This window comes from Centruroides vittatus, unplaced genomic scaffold (assembly GCF_030686945.1).
Source record: "Centruroides vittatus isolate TY-2023 unplaced genomic scaffold, ASM3068694v2 contig_2818, whole genome shotgun sequence".
Classification (NCBI taxonomy): domain Eukaryota; kingdom Metazoa; phylum Arthropoda; class Arachnida; order Scorpiones; family Buthidae; genus Centruroides; species Centruroides vittatus.
In genome coordinates, this window is record NW_027121792.1 from 1086280 (window position 1) to 1112833 (window position 26554).

The 26554-nt window shown below is 29.3% G+C and overlaps 1 protein-coding gene across 2 annotated transcripts in view; it reads right to left on the minus strand.

The window, feature by feature from the left end:
* LOC136972156 (wings apart-like protein homolog) overlaps positions 1-22434 on the minus strand; it is a 159237-nt gene extending 136803 nt beyond the window's left edge. The window contains exon 1 of one of the 2 annotated variants that reach the window (XM_067266714.1): positions 22187-22434. The gene's annotated coding sequence lies outside the window, so the exon portion shown is untranslated. Of the gene's footprint in view, positions 1-10202; positions 10285-22186 lie in introns of those variants that run through there. The other variant, XM_067266715.1, reaches the window with a different exon arrangement.
* Between the last annotated feature and the right edge of the window lie 4120 nt (positions 22435-26554).

A 26554-nucleotide genomic window follows, 5' to 3' on the forward strand; every position in this document is an offset into this window, starting at 1 on the left:
AGAAATTTATATATTATTTACTTAAAGTAACTTATCTATATCATTTTACACAATTTAATACCTTACTCCTTGTCAATTTAACTCTGCTTTATATCATTGACAATATCAACCCTTTCTTTTTCTAAGCCACAATCTTTGCTTTTTTTTTCAAGAATTAATTCAGTATCTTTTTCCAATTTTAAAATGATGATTTATGGAACATAAGCATACATACTTCTTACTTTAATATTGCACCTTCACTTGCATAACATTTTATTCAAGTGTTTCTAAACTTTTGCAATACATTACCAGTGTTTCTATACTTTGGAACATGAACTTAACTGGATCATAGCAATAGCAGTAAATTAAATTCAAAAAAAATGTTAATGAAGCATGCATGTAATTTCAATAAAATTTAAAAATATTCACAAAAGGCTTATATTCTTATTATGATGTAGTAATACAGACAGTGCAATTGTCAATTGAGATGTTTCTAAACTTTTGGGAAAAAGTTATAATAATAAACAAAGATCAGTGATTTCATCCAAGCAGAAGCATTCCTGACATAATCATACTGAGTGATCAAATAAATATCTGAAGAGTATTATACAAGAGCAGACCGAGAACAGCGTGTGATTGGACCAAATATTTCAATATACTGTCTAATGACTAAAGTGTGAGAGGAACTTAGATGACTTATATGACCCACAATGGCTGATTGCACAGACATTAAATAACAACTAACAGCTGAACGGCATCTAGCCATTAGCTTGCTGCATTGTGGTTTAAAATGCATTGAAAAGATGACAATTGTCTTTCTGAATGCTTTCTAAACAAACCTCAACAAAAAATTGGCTATTACTTTCTTCGCTGTTACTCCCCTCTTTTAGGAGTTTTTCAACCAATCAGATTATTCATTTTGTGACATCAGAAGAAAACTTTGATAAGGTCACCAGCTATCCTCCAAAAGCTCCCAGTAGCATAAAATTTTCAGGCTGTCAATGACTATTGTTCAGAAGTTAGTGATAAACCTTTTCCATTTAGATGTTTAATTTCATTGCTAATATGATTTAAAATATGAACAAATCCCTATTTAGAATATCTATAAAGAACTTGAAATAGTCTTCTAAAGGATTATTTCAATCATGTATTACTCTCTCCCTACATAATTGTTGAGATAAATAATTTTGTTGATTCATCCTATTTACAACATTTATGAAATGAACAATAGCCATTTTCATCTAAACTCTGCAATGAACAAATCAACATGAGACTTCCACTCAAATTAAAATGCATTCTAAACCACAGCAAACAAGAAACATGGTTTCTGCAACAAAATTTTTCTGAACCACTGTCTAGACCAGGGATGTCCAACCCATAACCCGCACTGCAGCCCACTTAATATTTTTATGCAGCCCATTGCATCCTAAATTTTTTAGGTACATTTTCATTTATTTTGGTAAAGTATGTGGTAAAAATTATTTCAGTATCATTGGATACACTTTGATGTCGTAATGACGTAATTGGTGCTAGAAAATTGTTTTATCTAGAAAACTGTTATGCATGTGGGGTAGCACTTATTGTTGTGAACAATTCTTTTCGTGCATGAAAAACATCAAAACTGCTGAAAGAAATAGGTTGAGTAATTCCCATTTAACTAAAATTCTTAGAATTAAGACTACTACCATAAACTCAGATATTGACATTATAAAAGGAAAGCAATGTCAAAAATCGCATTGAATTTATTTTTATTTTGTGTGAGTATAATATTTTTTACTCAACTTTTTTCAACAATATTGTAATTTTTTTTAATTATATGTATTTGTTATAAAAATTTGATATTCATATTTTGAACTTTTTAAAAGCATATATTTATATAAGGTACCTTTGTGGCCTCTGAATATAAGTAAATTTCTAACTTGGCCCTTAAGGAAAAAAGGTTGGACAACAGTGATCTAGACTCAGAAATGGGCAACCTTTTTCTATGTAAGGGCCGCATTTCAAAACTTTTGAACTAACGCAGGCCACATACAAGAGAAAAAAGGAAAACAATGTCAGTAAATCACAATTATTTATTCATATATAATTATAAATTAGCATAGGTATACTTAATTTAGCTTCTGGAACTATTGTAAACGTGATATATCAGAAATATTTGGTTAAATATTAGTTACTGCCAGTTTTAAATTAGTTTTGATGTGTCTGTTAGCCAGTGTCTTGTTTTAATTTTTACTAAATTCATTGCAGTAAAATAAGTTGTAGAAAATAACATTTGAATTTTTGCTGCATACTTCCTTAAGCTGGGAAATTGATATATTTATTCAAATTTTATGCAATGCAAACTGCAAAAAATATTAATGTGGGCCACATGCAGCCTGAGAGTCATGGGTTGCCCATCCCTGGTCTAGACTATCTCTAAAGCATTGTTGGCATCTAAATGTGGTTTCTGCAATCAGCTATGAGTGTCTCTAATGTTGATAGAGTCTTAAATGCCAAATGGGTTTAGTAAAATTTTCATTGAATCATATCTGTATATAATTAATGATTCACCCTATTGTCAGTTTAACTCCCTATTGTTAAATATATATATTTTTCTTTGTTAATCCATCATTAAAAATAAAGTTCGCTCTTGTATGGAACACATGTTTATGTAAAAAATTACTATCCTAATCATACTGTCAAAATACTAATTATTTAATAACATTTATATTAATATTATTATTAACATTACATATATCATAACATTATTAATGTATATATATATATATAACATTATTAATACATATATATATATGTATATCATAACATTAATTTCTAAGCATCACAGAGAAAGCATAAATCTCTTAAATTACAATATATTAAAACGTTCCTGCAAAATTTAATAGCTTAAAAAATTATCATCAAATTGTTTAAGAATAATTTGAATCTATTCTTACTAATAATTAATACTATGACCAATAAAATAAATGTTCCAAATATCGCAATATTTATTTGTACAAATATTTTAAATATATGCAATTTTTTAAATTAGGTAACAATAATTATGTGTAATTTTAAATTATATTTTAAATCTGCTCCACATCTATGACCAAGCCATACGGGTTGTTGTTGACAGTTTGTACAAAGGCCGCTATATCAGGCTCCGCTATGGAAAACGGAGCCTGATATAGCGGCCTTTGTATATTTTAAATAATAAATATTTCTAAAAAAGTAAAAAACTTAACTAAAATCAAACATATACCATTTTAAGTTCAGACAGTAATTATTGTAACATATTAAAATGAAAGATTTAAGCTTTGTTCAAGTTTTAATTCAGCAAGAAAATATTCTTATCATTTTCATTAAAAATCCACCTACTAAGTTAAACCTGATTTAAAAAAAAAACTTGGTTTAAATTGTCATGAAGAATATTTGGAAATTTCCTTTGAAAATCCAAATACCAAATTAAAACTTTAATTAAAGTATCAAAACTAAAAATATAGCAAAAAATAGAATGGATACAAACAAACAACTCTACTAAAACCCGATATATTGTACAGTGGAACCTCGCTTGATGAGCACCTCGCAAAATGAGCAAAAGCAAATTGTAAAAAAAATGACTCTCTTAACGAGTGATGTTTCACTTAACGAGTGATGTTTCACATAACGAGTGACGGGGAGAGGGGAAGTCCAAGATTATGCATACTCTATCAGTCTGTGTTTAGCACAGCACTGCATATTCCTGCTGCTAAGTCTCTTCCTTGTATAATCTTTATCCAAACAAAAACATCTAAGATGTAAAAAAACTTTCGCCAAGTAAAAATTTATGACATTTTCACACTGAGAAGTTGCTACAATAACTACCTTATAGAAAAATTATTAAATACATTCAATTATTATGCTTTTCAATTTAATTTGTTATTGCAATTATTTCCAAATAAATATGTATACATTCAAAAAAACCTCTTCTGATAAGTTCACCAATTTTCACTATCCTAGCAGAATTCATCATAAGGCATGATAAATTTAGTCTTCTTTTCTCTTTTGATTGCCTGCCTTCCTTTAGTGTACCTAAAGTATGTTGAGGATATTCTCATTTTATGTCCTGGTATATAAACTAGAATTCAATGCTTTCCTTCAATGAATTCAGTACAGTGGAACCTCACTTAATGAACACCTCTCATAATGAGTAATTCGAATAATGAGCAAAACAAATTATAAAAAATGATTTGCTTAATGAGCAACATTTCACATAATGAGTGACAAAGAGAAGGGAAGTCCTGGATTGTGTGCATGCTACATCAGTCTGTGTTTAGCACTCATTCCGCTAGTATTTCAGTGTCGCTTATGATCACACATTTTTCCAAACTTGTGTTCAGACATATTACATATAAACATCAACAACCATAGCTTGTTATATAATAAACACACCAAACGATACGCCAAATTCTAGGGCTATGTAAAGGCTATAGTTAAATATTAGAAATTAAATAATTTGACTATAGGTAGACAGTTATGCTGCCATCTTGTATTAAATTTAATGACCGATTCCAAATTAAATTTTAAAAATGTCTAAATTAAAAATTATTTATAATTATTAAATTTAATATGAGATAGAAGCATAACTGCCTACCTCTAGTCAAATTAATTAATTATAGCCTTTACATAGCCCAAGAATTTGGCATATTGTTTGGCATGTTTATCAGACATATCTGTGATTTTTTTTGTTTTCTGCAAATCGAATTTGCATTCCAGGTTGGTCCATTCCACGCTAGAAGAAAAGATGATGATTCACACTCCTTAACAATGTATATTGTATAATTTTCTTTGAATAAGCATTATACATAAAATATTTGAGTATTTTTTTCAGCATGAAACGCATTATGATATTTTACATAATTTATATGGAAAAAATTGTTTTGCTTAGCGAGTGTTTCACATTACAAGTAAAATTCTGGAACAAATTATTCTCGTTAAGCGAGTTCCACTGTATTACCAAAACCATCATTTATACATATATATGCCTTGCTGGGGTATATGTTGGCTGGTTGAGTGCCTTATGAGGGAGTTTACAGGACAAGAGTGCTTGATGTGTCCCTATCTGACACCCGCAGTAACCAATGATGGTTATACCATAATGTCATATATGCTGGAAGATGAGATCAGACTAGAGGTCTGTGTAGCATAATTTGCAACACATCCACATGGTAAGTGAGAGTTTCAAGTTTGAGTCCTGCTCTGGGCCAATTCTTTTCTTCTAGTAAATATAAATTATTTAAGTAAAATTATAATTATTAAATTTATTAAGAGATTGCACCTAATACCTCCCTCTAGTATCAAACTGTTTGGTAATTTATTAATATTATAGCCATTATTTAGCCCGATAGCATACGACAGTGTTTGGGTTTGGTAATAGAATGGATACTACGTAAATTGACAAAAATAATCTTATATGTCTGGATAAGCAGAACTTTTTAATACTATATTATTTTATAGATATCTTTTTGAAAAAATAATTTACTTATGTAATTTAAAAACTCTGTATTAAAATTCAACCTAATATAAAACAATGACATATTCCTCTGTATTTGCAAATTTTATTAAGTTTACTTACAGATAATCATAAATGTCACTTACCAATTTTAATACTTATGAAAAAAAAATAATGAGACAATAAGGAATAAGAATTACTACTCTAACTAAAAATTAATTCCTATGTTATTCATGTTCATTAAATTTTTCATTATATATTATAATATGTAATATATAATTCATCAATTTGGCATTTGATAATCCAGAATTGTCTTATTGTAATCTTTCATGCTAATAGGCTATTCTATAAATCAATTTGTTTAGACAGTCTGCTAAAGACTCCAGGTGAAAATTGAGCAAAGCCATGAACATTGTGCTACAGGTTGGATGGTTCACTATGGAAAAGAAAGCAATGTGATCAAGAAATATGACTTATTATATTATCTTCAGACTGATTAGTGTGAGTAAACATATCAGAAACATACAGAATTGGTACAAAATGGATAGGAATGTCTGCAGCAATCGCATAATTTATCAAATTTTGTAACACAAATATCCAGTAATTTAACGTTTTTGATAATCTGCCTGTCTCTACAGAACCTCTCTGGTTCTGCAGGGACTGACTTAACAAACTTTTATTATGTTCAGTTTTTGACACTTTGTTGACAAATTAACACGTTCATGGCGTTACGAGGCACATGTGACTTGTATGGACATGTCTAGTTAGGGCTACAGACATAATTGCTTCTTTTTCCTTGGAGCGGCACATATGTTTTGATAACATAATTCTTCAAACATCATACTTGATATATCAATATTATTTTATTAGGTGCAATAAAATATATCAATTTAATAGTATGAGGCAGCACTGGTGACTCGTGCCGCCCAATATTAAAATAGACTAAAGTCACGGGTGACTCGTAACGTCCAGCAGCTGCCTAAACATTTATCTACTGATGCCATGAACATGTTAAAGTAACAGACTTTTTTTATATTTATGCAATAAACATTTGAAAAGCACCATGATAAGAATGCATAACCGAATTAAAAAAAAAAAAGGTGCTTAAGAAAAATATCAGGACAAAATATAAATTATAGTCAAAATCAGGCCAGGCTAATTATGATTTGTTATACGGCCTGTCAAAATAAAAAAAAAATTTGTAAATTTCATGGAATCTATATTTTTCATATAAAAATTTTTTTCACTACTGCTTTGGACTGATAATGCTATGCTCCGTGAAATAATATTTTGGTCATTCTTTGTTTTTAATTGCAGCACAATGAAAACAGCATGCACAAAGACAATGAATAAAGAGCAAAACAGAGAACATGCTCTTTGTACTATGCTCAATTATATTGTTATTTTAAATGTTTCCTCATTGTTTTTAACAACTTATTTCAATTTTAAGATTACCATACGTCTGTGTTTAGTATGGACAGTCCATACTTTACAGGCTCTGTCTGTACTGTACTTAGAAAAAATAAACAAAATGTCCGTACTTTTCAACTGATCAAGCAGTTAATAGTTAACCTCTTAGATTTAAATCTGACAAAAGGTGCTAAACTTTTGATTATTATTATTGTATTTATTAGCTAGGTGGCAAAATTGTATAAGCAAATGTAATGGCTCTATTGCTAAGAGAACATGCATATATTATAATGGTTTTTTTAATTCAACAGTACTTGTCTAAGTGGTAAAATAGTCTTCTTATATTTACAATTACATTCTATGCCCCAAAGGAAAGTGTAAATCGAAACTTTATATTATATGCCTACATTTACTAGACTGAAAAATATGAATAAGTTCCTTTTATTTTGCCACATTGTCTGAGTACTTTTAATGCTAATCTATTCATATTTTATCTTAAACTGTTATGGTAACCCTATGCAAAATGAGTATCCCAAAGAAGAGCAACATTCATCATTTTTATAACAAATGGAAAATGCTTTTCCCTTTTTTTATAATTAAAGATAAATTCTGCTTTTAAATTCATAATACCACAATGTCTTTACCAAAAATTAACCTAATATAGTAACATGCTGCAAAATATAGTAACATTTATGTTACTATATTTTGCAGCATAATTTTTTAAAGGTGGACAACCTAATAAACTTTTGTAAAGAAATAAAAGTGTAAATCATCAGTTGCTTTTGACTTATGAAAGATTACACATCACTTTCAGTTAGCCAGCCTGGTCTAAATAACAACTGTAGATTATATATGGATAATAATCATTCAAGACTACATGTAATTTAATTATCACATTTTAATTAGAATTTGAATTTTCATTCATATAAATTATATTATATGTCAAACCTGAAGATGACCCTCCAAAAGGATTGAAAGTATGAAATTAAATGCTGAACAAATGCTGAAAAAGTAAAGATGTTTATTATTTATTTCAGAAATATTCCAGTTATATTAATTGTAGATAAAATGGGAATGCTAGCCAAGGAACATAGAAACAAAAAAAAAGCCAAAGAATTACTTAAACTGATATGTACTGTACTGTACTTCCAAAAAATTTAAATTCCTACAGCAATAGAGAATTCGAATTCCCAAAATTAATTTAAAAAATTAAGTTACCTAAAGAAATGTTAGTCATTAATTGAGAAATTATGTATTCTTAAAGATTTATTCATTTGTTTCAAAGAATATGCAGTATATGTTAAAATTTTAATTAGAATTTATTTGTATAGTCTAATTATTACAGCTTTACAGTAAAAAGTAGGCAGTGTCATCTCATAAAAAGTTTAACAATTAGAATTAATTTAAAAACATCTAAAAGAGAATATCAACTTAAAGCAAAATTTAAATACACAATTCCTGCAACTTGAACAATTATATATTATTAGTTACAATATACTGTAATTCCAAAAAATGTACATTATATACACCATATGGAAATGAGCAGTTATCATCATCTCTCTTTCAGACTATGAATGAAACATATTTCTTTATTTTATATTGAATAAAAAACTAGAAACATCATCTATTTAAGTTAAAACTAGAGATACAAATGAAAATGGCATTAGACATTTAAGAGAATATACCAATTTTGTTTACATGAAATACAATATTATAGACTTCAATCATTTTTCACACTTTTTAGCAATGATGGTGTCATATTACATTACATTGTCTCCCATTTCTTTGTATGCGATTTCTTATACATAAGATATTTTATTTCAATTAATTGTATTTATTTAGTCATTGGAGACTTAGAAAACATCTGAAAGTCATCACCAATTACTTTGCAAAATGAAAAGTCAAAATCAAGAACTTTTAAATCCTGAACTATTTCTGCCTTGGTTATTTTCTGATGTAAATCTACATTCTTAAGGTATTACATAAATAAATGCATTAATATTTTTCTTCTTCTTCTTTGAAACAAGGAACATGTTCAAACAACCACTTAAAGTTTACAATATTATTGACTTGTTAAGAGAAATTATCAAATTGTTCATTGATTGTTATGTAATATTTCTCACAAAATCAACTAGTATCATAATTTATAGAGAGTAACATATGACATATATATATTAAACAGAAATATAGCCAGAAATTTCTGTGTGTGGGTCTGTATCACTGATGGTTTGCATAGATTTAACATAAATAGATAAATTACTATAAAAATGCAATAGCCCAAGAACAATATCAACACATTATTGTATAAACTGCCGCCATATTGGTATGGCAGCATGTTGTATGGTATATGCAAATCAATGATACACATGACAATGCTCAATAAAAAAAAAGAGCAAAACAAGTTTAAATTTTAAGCTTATTCTTTACTCCATGGCTGTTCATATAACCTAGTTTTTGAGTCTAATGGGCCTGTTTTCTATTTCATTTAGTGACCAACTGCTTGTGACTTTTTTTTACACTGTTTACTTTTAAACTGTGGGGTAGCAATGGGGGCCAGAAGAGAGTGAGAGATAGAAAGGCATTAATATTGAAAATTGTATATAAGGCATTAATATATCATTGCTACCTGTGTAACTACATCCCTAACTGAACTTGATGAAAAAATTTTCAGTTTTATTTTACAATGGTTTAGGTTACCCTCTTAGTGCCCACAGGGCGGAAAGAGTTAAAAAAAAAAAAAAATGGTTTAGGTTTGATTTTTATATACCTATTAGTTTTTAAAAGTATTATTTTTATAATTAATTAAACACAAATATTATATAATCTATACTTTATATAACAACTTTTAAAAATTTATTAATTTCATTTAAATCTATCAGTTAATCTACATTATTAACAAATATCATCCATAATGTACATTCATAATTTTTGTTAACAAATCAGGTATCTAATTCTCTCAAATACATTAGTTACTACTATAATTCAAAATGAATAATAAAAATGTTTAAAGAATTAAACATGTCAAAACTAACTTTAAAAAAAATAAAGTTTATCATAAACATGTACTGTATATTAATTCATATAGCATTTTTACAAATTATGAAGTGAATGCTTATTAAAAAGGTATTAAAAGAATTTTAAAAATTTTAAATAAAATTTATTCATAAAAAATAAAAATAAAGAAATATGAAATTATTTATAAATTTTAAATAATTAAATAAATACTGTATATTATTATTATTACTTATATATTATTTTAATATTTTAAAATATATTTAATAATTAATAAAATAATATGAATTTATTGTATTTTATGCTTTCAATGAATTTTTCTAAATCTTACCTTCTGGATTTAAATGCATTTCGAATCATCTTGGCACTATTCACAATAGGCCATTCTTAGGAGTCCACTTCCCTGTATATTTAGATAAAAAGTTATCATTGGCATTATACAATCATTAAGTCCTCTTTTTTTTTGTAATTTAATTCTTTAAATCCAAATATCAGAATTTTTTATTTTTTATACTTAAATTTATAATTGCCAATAAGGGAAGAGCAATTAATACCATTATTCATATTATTATTTCTGATTTATTTAAAAGTAGAGCTTTTATTAATTTTTATTATTTAAATTTTAAAACATTAGATTTATTATGTAAAATTATATCTTAAAGTTAATATAAAAGTAACTGAAAAATCAAAATCATTCAAATAAGGAAATAATTATTCCATATTTATCATAAAATAAGACCAGAATAAGGAGTCAAAAATTTATTAATAGTAACATATTAGATACTTAAGATTTGTCAACAGCTTAAAACAAACAATGCCTGCAAATTCACTTAAAACAGGAAAAATCTTAAAATTTTATTTTTTTAAAATAAAATAAAAAATTATTTTCAAAACATCTAAATTTTCATATTTAAAACACTTTTTGCATATCAGATTATTTCTCTCTAAAATAACAACACTACAATACAATTCAACATTTATCTAAATATTAGCCTAAAACAACTTTATGAAAGATTAATAATTTTAAACAATACAAGATATCATTTTAATTCTAAAATAAAAAAAATACAAATTGACTTTTAAAACAAGACTGTTGAGGATCTGGAACAACTTGATATGCATTTATACATATAGTATATAATCAGCAGCACCCACAGACTGTAAAAAAGGGCATTCATTGTACATTATGCAAGAAGCTTCAAACTCTGATTCAATGTCAGATCAGCACTCCCACAAGGTAGTGCTGGCTGCACTTGGGCCAACTTGGCCTTGAAAACAAGTAATGTGGTCAACATATGATGAAATTGAATGGGATAATGGACAAATATCTTTCATTAGGTTCTTTTATATTTGCAGAATAGGCTAGAAGTCATAAATTTTCTGTTGTTTGGCACCCCCTTTGGGATTAGAAAAAGGGCAACCAAGAAGAGGAAGCATATGCTCCAAGTGCCCAATGTAGGACACCCCTGTAAGCAATAATACTCAAAATTTAAAAAACTGTCAACTGTTCTAAAATGATGAATACAAAAATTTATATTTTACACATAATATGAAAAGTCAAGTTTAGAGAAAGAATAGATATTTTTATTAAAATTATATTATATACAGTGAGCAAAAAAATTATCTGCACACCTTGTTATTTTTACTTAAACCTAATATGAAGGTCACTATGAAAGTTTCCATATACACAAAGACCACTGAATGCGGGGGAGTCTGCAATACTTTACGACTGAACATTTTCTGATCATAAGTTCAACAGTATATCTGTGTCCTTGAAATTTCCTGCGTGCAGGAAGTGTCACCAAATTTGGATGTTAAAAATGGAATTGGTGTCAAAGCATTTCCAAGTAATGATGTTTTATATGACTTCAAATCTGGTTTGTTGGACCCAGTGCCTCCATCATTTTCAAGCGGCATTTTCCGATTCTTGTACATCAAGAATGCAAGTATTCCGGTGGTTCAGAGAATTTAGATGTGACAGAAAGAGCCTTAAAGATGAGGAGAGGCATGGTCAACCTGCAACTGCAGTGACTCCAGAATATACAATTCAACACTACAATACTACAACAGTGGATAGTGAATATGTGGTTTGTGTCAAGAAACTGCTTAGAGAAGATCCCTCCACATAACTCACATAAGGATATTGAGCACACCTTAGGTATTGGATTGGCAACCGTAAATGGTATCTTGCACAATCATCATCATGTCAGGAAGATAGTGTCTTAGTGGATGCCTCATTCTCTGACTGAACAGCAAAAAGACTTGTGGAAAGGTACCGCTATATACTAGAATAATTTCAACAAGAAAGTTCAAAATGTGTGGGACATTGTCACTGGGGACGAGACCTGGATCTACCAGTATGACCTGGTAATGAGAGAGAGTCTGTAGTTTAGGTCTTCTCCAATGAAGCACCAACTGCCAAAATCAAACACCCAAGAAGTTTCGGTCATAAAATGGTAGTGACATTCTTTGGAAGACGGTATGTTGCCAAAACAGTCCTTGAGGACAGGAAGACAGTTAATGCTGAGTAGTATGTCATCATTCGTCTTTTTCAAGAAATCCACAAATGGTACTCTAAAAAACAGGTCTTCATGGACTCTTGCTGCACCATAACAATGCAACAACACATACAGTAATGAGAACGGTGGACTATTCAAGTGACTCCAGAGTGAACACCTATCCACCTTATAATCCAGATTTAGCATCCTGAAACCTTTTTCTGTTTCCCAAATCCAAGGAGGTCCTCCAGGGATATTTTGAAAGTCCAAAAGAGGCAGTTGCTATGTACTGTACAGAGACACCTTGGCAAACATCTTGGAAGAAGACTAGTATCAATGCTGGTTATCCTGCATTAGGGTTTGGGAAGTCTCGACATTCTCAAAGTCCCGGGACACGAGACAACCCACGATTAAAATCCCAGGACTTTGAGACTTCTCAGAATAAAATTAGAAGAGAGTTCATTTTTGACGAAATGTATCAATAAAAAAGCAATTTTAGTAAAAATCAACATTTATTGAACATAAAATCAAATCCTTGCATTTATAACATTAATTAAAGTCTAAACAATTCGTATGTTTAATCCTTATAATTATAGATTCATTTTTTGACAGTAAAATCTTATAATTATAAAACCAACTTAGTAATCATACTAATCATTAATAATCATCACCTAGTCTCTATTCATTAGTCATATAAATAATATAATAAACTAGCAATTAGACTTCTTTTCTAATTTAATGAAATAGGCATTTTAAAAAAATCAGAGCATTTACAGCTTTGTCTGACAATCTGTTTCTGATTTTTGTAATAATGCCTCCAGACAAGGAGAACACTCATTTTCAACAGATGTCGGTTTTATAAAGTAGTTCCAAACTTTCAGTACGTTTTCTGGTTGCTTCAAATAACTGGAACTCCTTTTTTAAATGTTGCTCTTGATCTTTTTGCAAGAATTTCGGGTACATTTTCTTCGATTTTTTTGATTGCCTGTTTCGTTTGACTTTGAAATGACTCATCGGGTTCATTGTGTACTGTAGAGCTATTGGTACTGAGTTCGGTGTCCATTATTTCAAAATCTGGCATTTGGATACGAGGGATATTTTCAAAAAGTCTGCAATACAGATCTTCCGCAAAAGGAATTAGTGCAGTTTTATTCAAATTCGAAGAAAAAAAAATCTTTATTTTGCGACTGTGAGCTGTGGTGTCCAGTATGAAAATATTTTAACAAACATATAACCCGTTGTGATCTGTCTTCTAGACAGGCTCTCAATGTTTCAAAGAACCGTACCGCCAGATTATCATTTGTTGTTGTCAATTGAATTTTTTTCAGTAAAACGTCAATTATTGCTTCGGCTGTGAGTAATGAAGAGTTTTGTCTGCTTAAGGCAGGGGTCGGGAAACTTTTTTAGCCATTACCCCAAAATATATTTGTGTAAGTCAACATTACCCCCCTCATTTTGAAAAGGAGAAAATCAATACAAATTTAAATTAAACACTATTTATTGAATCATTTTACACTGAAAATAATAAATAATAGACAAACCAAATAAAATTATCATTTTGGAACACAATAATTTCATTGAAAACTTTTACTCTTTAGGTTTTGGAGAAATTCCTTATTACCCCCAATAATTTCATTTTTATCCCATTTGGGGTAATTTACCCCGGTTCCCTGACCGCTGGCTTAAGGCTTCTACAGCTATCTTGACTGACTGCAATAAAGTAACGATTGACTGCAAAAGAAGAAGATTGTCTTCATTCCATTTGTCTAACATGTTTAAATCAATCAACGCTTTCTTTATGCAATTTTTGAGTTTCAAAAATTTATAATTTAATAACAGCTAATAAACTTTATCATGACCTTTTGAAAATAAAATTATTACAATATGATTTCGACAAGCGTGTCTCGAGTCTTGACCCGAAAGTCCCGGGACCCGAGACAATTAAATTTAGAAAAAGTCCTGGGACTTCGAGACACGAGACATTCCGGGACCCAAACCCTATCCTGCATTCAACAATGTATCGTGCATCAGGGAGAAAACACTTTGAGACAATATGAAGACGGACAGAAATTAACAACAAATATAAATGAATAAAAAATAAATTATATCAATATGTTAACAAAATAATTTTAATACAATGGAACTTTGGTATACGACCTTAATCCGTTCCCGACATTTGGACTTATACCGAATAGGACGTATACCAAACCAACCTTTCCCATAAGAAGTAATGTAAAAATGATTAATCCTGTTCTCACGTAAAAAAAAGCCTCTTGATATGATATATTAATGGGGTTGTAAAATAATTTAGACACTGTTTGAGCACATTAATAAAAAAATAAATTTTATTATAGATTTTTAAAGTTATTACAGTATATTGTATTATATTATTTAAATCATTAAATCAAAATCAAATCAAATCAAACTCTCCTTAATACTAATAATCTGTTTAGAAATTGATTAAACCCCTTTCACAACGTTAGCAGATTTAATAATGTCTTTATTTTTCACGACTGTCGATATTGTCATTCTCGGAATATGGCATGCAACAGTTAAATCTCGAACACCCATGCCACCTTCATATTTCTCAACAATCTCTTTTTTCAGTTCCATTGTGATTCTAGTCATTTTTTTAGTTTTCTGTTGCTTTTCATTTGCCTTTTTGCAATTCATAATTAATAAAAAATAATAAAATTTTACTTACAAATTAAAATCAGAAGAAATTTAACAAAGTTATAAAGCGCGGGACAGCGAACTTCTAGTCTGGTCTAGTACACCGATAGTTCTACTTGTTCATAGATGGCACGTATAATTGAATTCAGTTGTATACCGAGCAAAATTTGTTTCATCCAAACAGAATGTATTCCGAATTGGACATATTCTAAAGCAGACGTATACCGAGGTTCCACTGTATCTATCATGATAGATATTACAAAATAATAAATAACAATAATAATACCAATAAGTAACAATTTTTAACACCAAAAAGGTATCTGCACACTAGCAAAAATAAAAAAACAGAGAATCCTTCAAAAAAAATCCAGCAATGAGTTGCTTAACTTTTGCAGCAAAATTAAAAATTGCATGTGTGGCACCATCTGTTATAATATTTTATTTAAAAACCTTTTATATTTTCGATTATTATAAAAAGGTAAAAAACTTAATTTTCTAAAAAGGGTTTTCAAAATATTTTAAATGTTAATAACAAATAAAATCATCATTAAGTCCCACCCTAATTGGGATACAACACACAACCCCCTTGACCTTTAACCACCAAAATTTAATATCATCAATCCCCAATACACAAACTTGCAAAATTTCAGAAACTTTTGACTAAAAGCAAGAGTTATTAAACTTCAAAGAGGGTAAACAAAATCATTTCCCCCCCACACACACTAACATCCATACATACATATAGAAAAAACCCCATTTTTTTTTGCATTTCTGGACATTTCAAGGTCTTGAGTCCAAAAATGTAAAAATCTTGGGGGTCATTTTTAGATCAATCATCATTCTTTCCCTCTGTTATATACAAGAGCTGGGAAAATAAAAATTGTTACTAGTTCTTAGCATGCATGCCTCTTGTATTGATTACAGTTTGTAATTACCTAGGAATTAATTGCACTAATGTTTTTGTTGTTTCTGGACTGATTTTCAACTATTTGCTGAGTGCTTGTTCAGTTCTGTCTTGTTAGAAATTTTCCTTTTCCTTACTTGCAAATCAAATAAACCCTATAGAGAATTTGTGGCATTTAAGTCAGGTGATTGGGGAGTTTTGAGTTCATTTTTTTACATTATAAAGCAACCACAACCCTGTTATGTTAGCCATATGCTTTGGATCATTGTCTTGCTGAAAATAGTATGACTGTTCAATTCCCAATTTTGATACACTGATATAATTCAAGGTAACTTCCAGCCAATATACTATCTAACATTCATATTAACTTCAATAAAGGCCAAATTGCCAACTCCATTAGATATCATGCACCCCAAACCATTAAATGATCATTGCTATGTTTCATAGTTGACAGTAAATTTTTTGCTTGTATGGAAAAGTTTGGCTTTCATAACATACCTTTTTCCGTCTGAATCAAAAATATTAATATTAATATTGCTTTCATTGGAAAATAGAACATTTTCTTAGAACTCAGCTGACTTGTTGACATATGATTTGGCAAACTCTAGCCTTTTCAGACTGTTTGCTTCACTGATAATGGGTTGTTTTTTCCTAGGTGTATTAACTTGAATAAAGGCAGCATAAAGAGTATTGCAAATAGCAAAAATTTGTGAGCTTACTATGATTTCCAATGTTGAAGTGACATCAGTTGTCAACTGTTAAGCACTTAGAAAGGAATATTTCAATACAGTGGAATCTCGCTTAACAAGCATAGTTCATTCCAGAATCTTACTCATAATGCGAAACACTCATTAAGCAAAACAGCTTTTCCCATAGAAATTAATGTAAAATATGATAATGCATTCCATGCCAAAAAAATACTCAAATATTTTATGTATAATATTTATTCAAAGAAAATTACACAATATAGAATGTTAAGAAGCATGAATTATCTTCATCTTTTCTTCCAGTGCAGAATGAACCAACCTGGAATGCAAGTTCATTTTGCAGAAGAAAAAAAAAAAAAATCACAGATATGTCTGATAAACATGCCAAACGATATGCCAAATTCTTGGGCTATGTAAAGGCTATAATTAATTAGAATTTCTAATATTAATTAATTAATATTAGAAATTATTTAATTTAACTAGAGGTAGGCAGTTTTGCTGCCATCTTGTATTAAATTTAATAATTATAAAATAATAAATTTTTAATTTAGACACTTTTAAGATTTAATTTGGAATTGATCATTAAATTTAGTAAGAGATGGCGTGTTTATTATATAATGGGTTGTGATTGTCGATGTTTATACATAATATATGTGAACACAAGTTTGGAAAAAATGTGAGTGTCATCGTGAGTGACACTAAGATGCTAGCCAAATGAGTGCTAAACACAGACTTATGAAGCATGCACACAATCCAGGATTTTTCCTCTCCTTGTTGCTTATTATGAGAAACATCGCTGGTTAAGTGAGTCAACCTTTTACAATTTTGTTCTGCTCGTTATGCGAGGTTCCACTACTTGCTTGATCATATACATCTGCTGCCTTGCATTTAGTTTCCTCAGATGTCTAGATTGTATTTTATTTTCTGTTTTCTTTTTTTATTATATATTGAACACTGGAAAAGTTCAACTTTAACATTTTAGCAATCCCTAATATCTTCAACCACAATCCTACAGGACTATAATCCATTCTCATATCTTTTTGGAGCCATGACAACTGAAACTAACAAATTCCTTCTCCAATAGTTATAGAACATATATTTTAAATAGTGCAGGCCTATCATGTGCAAGCAATTTGCACATTGTAATATTTAACTGTTGTAAAACAGAACAGCAAATGTGCAAAAACTTTTTTGGCATGTGAAAAATGCAATTTTACTTTTATACATATATTTCCTCAGATAAGGCCAAAAATATAACACACATTTTAATATTAATTGTAAAAATAATTCAATGGTTAAATTTATTTTGTTGTAGTTGCTTCTAAAGTTTATTTATTCAAAATAATGCTTACGTGCAAATACTTTTTTTTTGCTCACTGTATATGTCAGTTATTTTAAAATAAATCAGTTATTTAAATTATTTATAATTTCATTTACAATTATAATTACTTTCTAATTAGGCTGCTTCTTAATCTACAATTTAAATAAATTACTGAATTAAATTTTCAAAAATCTAAATGTTACTTAAAAATTTCTCTAAGTGCAAAAATTTTGGCAAATGCATTAAAAGAAATGTGCTATTGAAATAGGTTTTCATAAATATAATAATTTATAGATGTAAAATATATAATTTTTTCATAAAATATTGATAATGTAGCTGATTAAGAAATAAGATTGATTACAAATTAATCAGAATATCATCATAAGTGAACCAAAATACTATTTATTTCATGTATAAATTTTCTAATATATTTTTCAAAACTAGCTGAATATTTTGGAATTATTAAAGCTTAGTAATTCCAATGCCTATTTATTATTGAAAATTTTTTCTGTTATCATATAACACACATCTGTTACTAATAGTTATAGCTTCAAAAAAGTGCTTTAACCTTTAATTTTATTATCATCTCTTACCAGATAATTAAATGACATATTTCATTTTATTCACTTATTACTATATTTCTTTAACATGTAAACAGAGCTTATTATTTTCAGAAAGGAAAGACATTTATATTCTAAGAGCCTTAAGACTTTATAACTGCTTTTATAAAATTCAATTTAAATATAACTGTTGCATATATTCTCCTGTGTATCTGCCAATTTACAATCATGCCATAATATTAAATATGACAAATTATTGTTGTTACATATGGTACCACAAATTATTTCTTACAATGTCACAGGAAATGCAACAAATGATACCGATATCATATGGACTTTTTTTTTTAATCACACAGTACACTCCATGTTCATACTTCTGTACATGACACTGAATATGAAAGAAAATTATATTCTAAAGAATGATATAATCTACAATTATTTACAGACAGTAAAATATTACAGTATATTTTGTTTAAATTTTAATATAAAACATAATTTAAATCAATATAACCATTAAAATAATTTATATTTTTAAAATCAATAATTATGAATTATAATTTTATCATATATAATATATAAGAAATATTTAACTCTAAAAAGTTATAAGTTTGTTTAAGTAACTAATCTACTAAGCTGAATTGAAATATTTGTCATTATTTACATTTTATCATTTTACTTTATATTTAGATTTAAATACAGTGTAATCATTATATTTTATGTTATTAAACTGCATTATTTCTATAAGAAATACAGTATTTGTCTAATCATTAGTAAATATCTAGCTTAATTACGTCTAATTAAAAGTAATTAAGTAAATTGGATAGATTAATGATTTTTTACATTAAAAAAAAGTCTAATTTTATACATTTATGCTTAATATTAATATGTAATTTTATTCATTATTCTCACATTTGCACAATTTTTATTTATTACTTGACTGATTTATGTTTTTTACGAAACTAAGGACAATTTTTAATTTGCAAATTACTGTGTATCATACATATTCAACAAATTGTCATTTCATAACAGAATATACTATTTCAATTTTTATTATTATAATTACAACAACCAGAATTTAAGATTTTAAAAAGATGATGATATAAATGAAAGTATTCTTTGTGTAAACTAAATGTCAGTTTCAGTGATTTTAGCTTTCATAAATGTTTAACCTAAAAATTTGTAAACATTTATTTGTGATGAAATTATTGAATAAAAAACAAATTCTATGACAATATTTCTTGGCATTAATAGTTAGTTTAACTTACTGTGAAACTTTAATATTTTTAATATAATAAGTTAAATAAATAAACTCAAAACCATTTATTTGCTTTTACCAATTCAATGAAATTACCTCTCTCTTGAAACTTAAAATCAATACTTATCCAAACTATTACTGCATTATTAATTTGCTAAATCAAAATTATTCAGTACTAATAATATATAATTACTATTTCTTAAATACAATAATTTCTCCATTTATGCAAGTAATTGGTTCCACAAAAACAATGTGTAAATGGAGTCACAAAAAATTGTTCAATGTTGTCATATACAATTGTTTACTCTTACTGGGCTAGAAAAATTTTAACAAATTTTTTAAAAATATATATCTACAATATATAAGAAGTTACTGATGTAAAATATACACTTTTTGATACACTTATTTCCATAAAGTTGATTGTTTAAAATTTAAAAAATTTTTCTGCCATGTTAAAGTGAATTCATGTAAATGGAGCAATTATTGTATAATAATTTATGTATTTCGTATAAAGAAATAATAAAAGGTTGATAAGTAAAACAATATAAAATTATAAGATGTTAAATAAAGACAAAGTATTTTTAAAAGAAAGTAAACAAACTAGTTGCTACTGTAAATCAGTGTTATATATTTTTACAGAATTATATAACAAGTATTCCATATTTACTATATTCATATTAAGCAAAATTATCTGCAATGCATGCAAAATAATAAAAAGTAAAAACAAAATTCATTTCATTTAATTTCTCTGTTAAAATTCTAACCATTTTTTCTTTTCTTATTACAATCAAATTAAATTAAATTGAGGTTATTACTAAAATAAATTGTAACCCATTGCTAACTTTCCAATCTGTTAATATTTTAAAATAAAACATAATTTAATAATTTTTAGATTATGTGATTCATTAGCATCTGCAACTTTATTTTATATTTTAAAAAAATTATATTATTTCAAATATTTCAAAATTTTTACTTTCATTACAGTATACACTTTGAAATTCCATTTGCGATACAGTTATCATTTTTGATAAGTTATTTAATAATATTTTCTCAAAATGTACAAAAAAAAAAATTGATATTAAATGTCCATACATATTTCACGTATCCGAAAAGACCAACGTTCAATAAACACCGGCAAACAAATCCGACAAAAACATTCAACTATTTCAAACACAATTACCTGAATAAGTAACCATTAATATTCACATCAGTTAGTCCAATTAAAATAAATGATATTAATTTCTTCAGACCAAAACTTATTTTACGGTAGATATTAAAATTCAATAAATATCAAAAATACAAAATGCCGAAATCTGGCGAGATATTAGCAAGGTTGTGGCCAAAGTTTTTGTCTTTAAAATGTGAACGTCGCTCACTTTTTAGAGACGAAAACTTTGGCCACAACCTCGCCACTAAAGAAACGGTCGAAAACTAAGTATATAATTTAATCGTTACAGAACAATCGACGCAACTGCAAATTTTCAGAAAGCCCATTCTCGCAGATTACATTTGCGGCAATACTCCGATTACGTCCCGCACCAAAATCAATAATTTTATACAGAATTTATAAGATAAAAACTTAAACTATGGCAATCCAATAAAATATTCTCATATTAAAATGTCAAATACTTTCTTCCGTATCTAATTACACAATCATTATATTGTTTATATATTGTATAGATTATATCATACACAACATATAACCAAGCACACACAAATGGTAGGTAAAATTCTATAACTAATCAAAATATTTTCTTTTAAATGTAAATCATAAAATTACAGCGTGCGACTCCTCAAACAGGAAAAGGGAGAAAATAAATCCACGTACTTACTTAATGTCACAAAATCCAAAACATTTGTAAACATTTATAAATAGTGGCAGTAAAAACCACTACATTTATCAGTTAAAAACTAGAACATAGTATAAAAATTAATAAATTATTATTATTTTCTTAAATTAATATTTGCACAAGATAAATGTGAGTCATATATAAATATAGACGAGAGAATAACAGGTTTAAAATATGATATCATTCTTGCAAAGAGAAACTGAGGCGAAATATCGCTCGAGTCTAATTTACTTTTATCAATACTGAAGTATTTAAAATGTCGGCGATTCATTACAGATCTTTAATAGTAGTTTAAATGCAAACGATTAGACGAAATGAAAAGAGACAGATGAAAAGATTTGATTTGGCGTGCTTATTCCGTCGCGTTGTTGGCCTAAATCAACAGGATTTAAGTTTGCGGGTAAACAAATACAAACTTCCTTCAAAATGTTTAAAGTTTGTATTGTATTTAGTGAGCTTTCGTTAGGCTTAGCAACAAAACAAGAAAATGGCAACAGTAACGGTAAACGGACGTAACACGATAAAACTAGGAAAATAATTGAAATACCTATTGTCAGGACATAGAACTGTCGATTTTAAAGTGACGATTTCAAACATCTATTCGTTTGGATATATTTTTACAAACGAGAGTCGACGTAGCAAACGCCATTAGTCGCTTCTTGCCCTCCATTTATCCTCGAACACGGGAAGTTTACTTCTTAGAAAAAAGTTGTCATTTTCGTCGTTATAATTCTCTTTTAACTTATGAAATTAACTATAAAACAATAGTCTAGCCATTAATTAGAAAAATACATTGGCGTAATATATTATTTTTATAGATAAAATTTCCCATAGATGGCATTTCCTTTCGCTCTTATAACCGCCAGAGACGCCCCATTAAGGTAAAAAGTTTTGGTTATTTTGTCTTATCAATTTGCTAACAAAATATCTTGAAGTATTATACTATTATCGTATTCTATTTGTAGCATAATATTATATAAGTTACAAATGGATGGTCTGAAATGTGACTGAATGATCTAATCCCCAATTGAAAAAGAGTTGGCACTAAGTGAATACAGTAACACCCCGCTTAACGCTGATTCGATATATCGCGGTCTGCTCGAAGCCTAAGAAAAAGCTCAAAATTTACGCCGATTAAAATTATCGTGACATTTCATTGATTTGTATATAATACGATTATTTACGAACACTAACCAATCGGCAAAAGGTGGCAAAATGGTGTACTTTCTTTAAATCTGTTTGTTCGGTGCAATTTTGGAAAAAAATATAACATTATGGATGTAATAGACAATATCGACTTCGTTTGGCAGAATTTACTGATAAATGCACGAACGGAGTGTAGAAGAAGTTATGGCTGAAGGTATCCAAGAATTCTCAACAAAAAGAGCCTATCGCTATATCGTTAGGTTGACCCAGCTTAACCTAATCGATACAGCATGTCGACGAGCAGGATATTGAGGAGTTACAGCAGGTTTTTGGTGAGAGCCTTACCAACGACAACCTTCAGAACTGGCGGGACAAGGAATTCGTGTTAAACTGGAAAACAGTGATTATGAAAACAAAGAACCCAGAGAATTTTTCTACAGATTTCCTTAGCAAAAGATTGGTAACAATAACCGAAATCGTTGATCAAATTGTAGCGAATGATCCAGATTTTGAAAGGAGTGCAAAAGCAAAACGAGGCGTTTTTGGATGCGATCTTCCGCTATCGACATTTGCTTAAGGAAAGAAAAAGGCGACAAATGAAACTTCACGACTTTATTGCAAAAAAAAAAAAAAAAATTTAGAAAAGTCAGGACCTTCGTCACAAAAAATGAACTTTACATTTCTGTGTGCATATGTTTATTTAACATATATTATACAAATTAATATAAAAATAACTTAAAATTAAAGTAAAATCTGTTTATTTTTAGTCGCGTGTTCCTCTATCCCTATTTACTCTATGTTAAAATCACCTCGTTTAACGCTGTTTAGTTTAGCGCTTTGTAGTCTAGGAACGCATCCTTCGCGTTAAGCGGTGTCTTACTGTATATTGCAGGCCAGGCCGAATCCACAATAGCGAGATTGAGGCCGAAGTTTTAAACGCGAAAACTTGTACGTCGGGCTTTGAGCGCCGCTTTCCTGTAAGCCTAGAAGTTTGACAATGGCGTTTGGAACGTCGAGCATAATTCCACTGGCTTTCCAAACACCACTGTCAAACTTTTTGCGTTTTAGACACGTTTTCGCGTTTAAAACTTCGGCCTCAACCTCGCTAGTGATCTTGAAAAAAGATTTAGTGTCCACTAGAGTTAAAAATGAATAAAAGTAGTTTAACTTATGATAAATTAATAAAATATTCTTTATGATTTTTTTGAAAAAAATATTTCACAAATTTATTAAATGTTTGAAATTATTTAAATCGATTAACTTTTATTGCGATGATTTAGGATTAATAAATTTCCATTTTGTTTATTGTTGGTGCGTGTTTAGATTAATATAAGAAATATTTGGGTTCGTTCATAAATTAGATAACGCTATTTTTATACTTTTCAATTACCATCCTACTCCTTTTAACGTTCCATAATTCTGTCGCACATGCTCATCCCAAAATTACATAACGCATATTCCCGATCCTCTTAATTGTAATAAGGAATAATACACAGCATGGAGTACAGTACGTATATTCCAATGTCTTACATATATCAGAAGTAAGATAGCATAAGGGTCGATTTACACACAACAGTGACGTGCCGGCACAGTGACCGTTCGGTGCATAAACATCGATAAATATCACACATAGCCAATCAGAGATTCATCTACGACACGTGATCTGTATTCTGTCAATCATACAAGTGTCGTACATAAAACTCTGATTGGCTGTGTGATATTTATCGATGCTTACTGCACTGTGCCAGCACTTCACTGTTGTGTGTGAATCGACCCTAAAAGAGGCAAAGGACATATATGAAATATCAAGGTACTGTACAATAGGCCTGTATAAAATATCGGTATAATGAGTGGCAAAGAGGTTAATTATGCTATTTAATATACAGGAATTAGTGAACCTAATATTAGAGGAATGGAGAAGTGGATATTATCATTATCTATCAGAAAACAATGTGTAATATATAGTGATAATTAATTAATAGGAATAAAATTAACGAGTTATACAATTAATTTATGGGAAATGATAGTAGATATCAGCACTTTTTGGCCTTATGGCTGAGATCAAAATGTCTGGTTAGGGACGTGTGTACCTGTGTCTCTAGCCCGGTCTTGGTTATAAGTACGGAGAGGCTGGCCTAATATGGTCCTTTTAGGTGCTACTCGACTATTGCACCTGTCTAGTGTGGATGGTGGCTGAAAAGCGTCCACCCCGATATTAAAGGTGTTTACGGTGAGAGAGTGGAGTCTAAAACTTTAAAACCACAGTAAATATCAGGATTAGCCGTAAAGCTAGTATGAATACGAATCAGTTCGGATATATACCAGATGGATCAAGGATGAAATCGATGTTTGTAGATAGAAATGTTATTCATAGATTTATATACAAATTTTTATAAGATCCATAAAAATTTCTTAGATTGTAAGAAGAAAGGATATGGAGGAATTTTTAAGAGTGGTACAGTACAAGACAGGATTTAGAGAAAGTGGAAATATTAGAATAGATATTGTTGTCCAGTAAGGTTCAGTATATCTATTAACCTTAATGTTATTTGAACTGCTAGAGGTTAGGGCTGTTTCACACTGTCACCGACTGGTCCGACCGGTCCGATCCGACCGAGCCTATAATCGGACCGACTAGTAGTAAAAGAATTCACACTGAGTACGATTATGTCGGTGGCCGACTCGTAAGGACCAATCGGAACGCGTCTTACAGATCAGAACACTAGCCAATCGTGGTAAGTTTTTCAATTTAAACAGAAAACATGGCCGTCTTTATAAGGTTGTCGTGTGTTCGCGGGCTAACGACACCATTTTAGCATTTTTAATGTCGCTTTCTCTTGTAAATGAAATGTATTATGGTGAATTAAAGTAATTCGTTTTGTTAATATCGATGAGTGCCTGCGTATTTCTTAATAAAGTTGTTCTTAAACGAAGCAAATAGACGGAAATAAAAAATCGTTCGTAACTTTTAAACGGTTGATCGTAAGTAATATTTTTTTAATACCAATCGATTCAGCGTATCAAATTACATTTAGATATGTCTACGTCTATTCGTTAATATGAAGTTTAAGACTATTTTTTTAGCTGGATACCTTTCGCTTTACTCTAACCAATTATTTTTTTCAATGTCGCCTTTATAATCGGCTCGCCGAATATCATAAAGCCATGGATATTTTCTAACTTCGTTTATTAAAGCTTCCGAGAAACTTTACCTTCCGCCATTTTCTAACTTCGGATAAATCTAAACTCTGATTGGTTATAGCTTCGAAGCTCTCATTGGCTGTAGCTCACCGACTGCTCCGACGCGACTACAAATATTTAACTTTTTAAATCTGTCCGACTGGAACGACCAGTCTGTCGACCGACTGCTGTTGCCATGGCAATACGACTAGGAGTCGGACCGGTCGGCCCAGTCGGTCATAGTGTGAAACAGCCCTTATAGTGAAAGAAAGAAACGTACCGGACGATTTTGAGCCTATGATTCAACCCTTGCATGTAAGAGAGAAAGGAATGGAAAAAGAGGAATATTGTTCTTAATATATTCTTTAAAACGTATTCCACTCAAAACAACGATAAAATTTTTAACTATTTCTCAGTAATTTTTAACAATCTTTAAATAATAAGTATAAATTTACGAAAAAACATCGAAATAAATCTTGACCTTCAGAAATTGAAGAATAAAATTATGTGATTTGTGATTTTCACAGATGACTTTTGCTTTCGCTAAATATGTCGAAACAGTGAGTGATATATTAACGTTTTATATTTA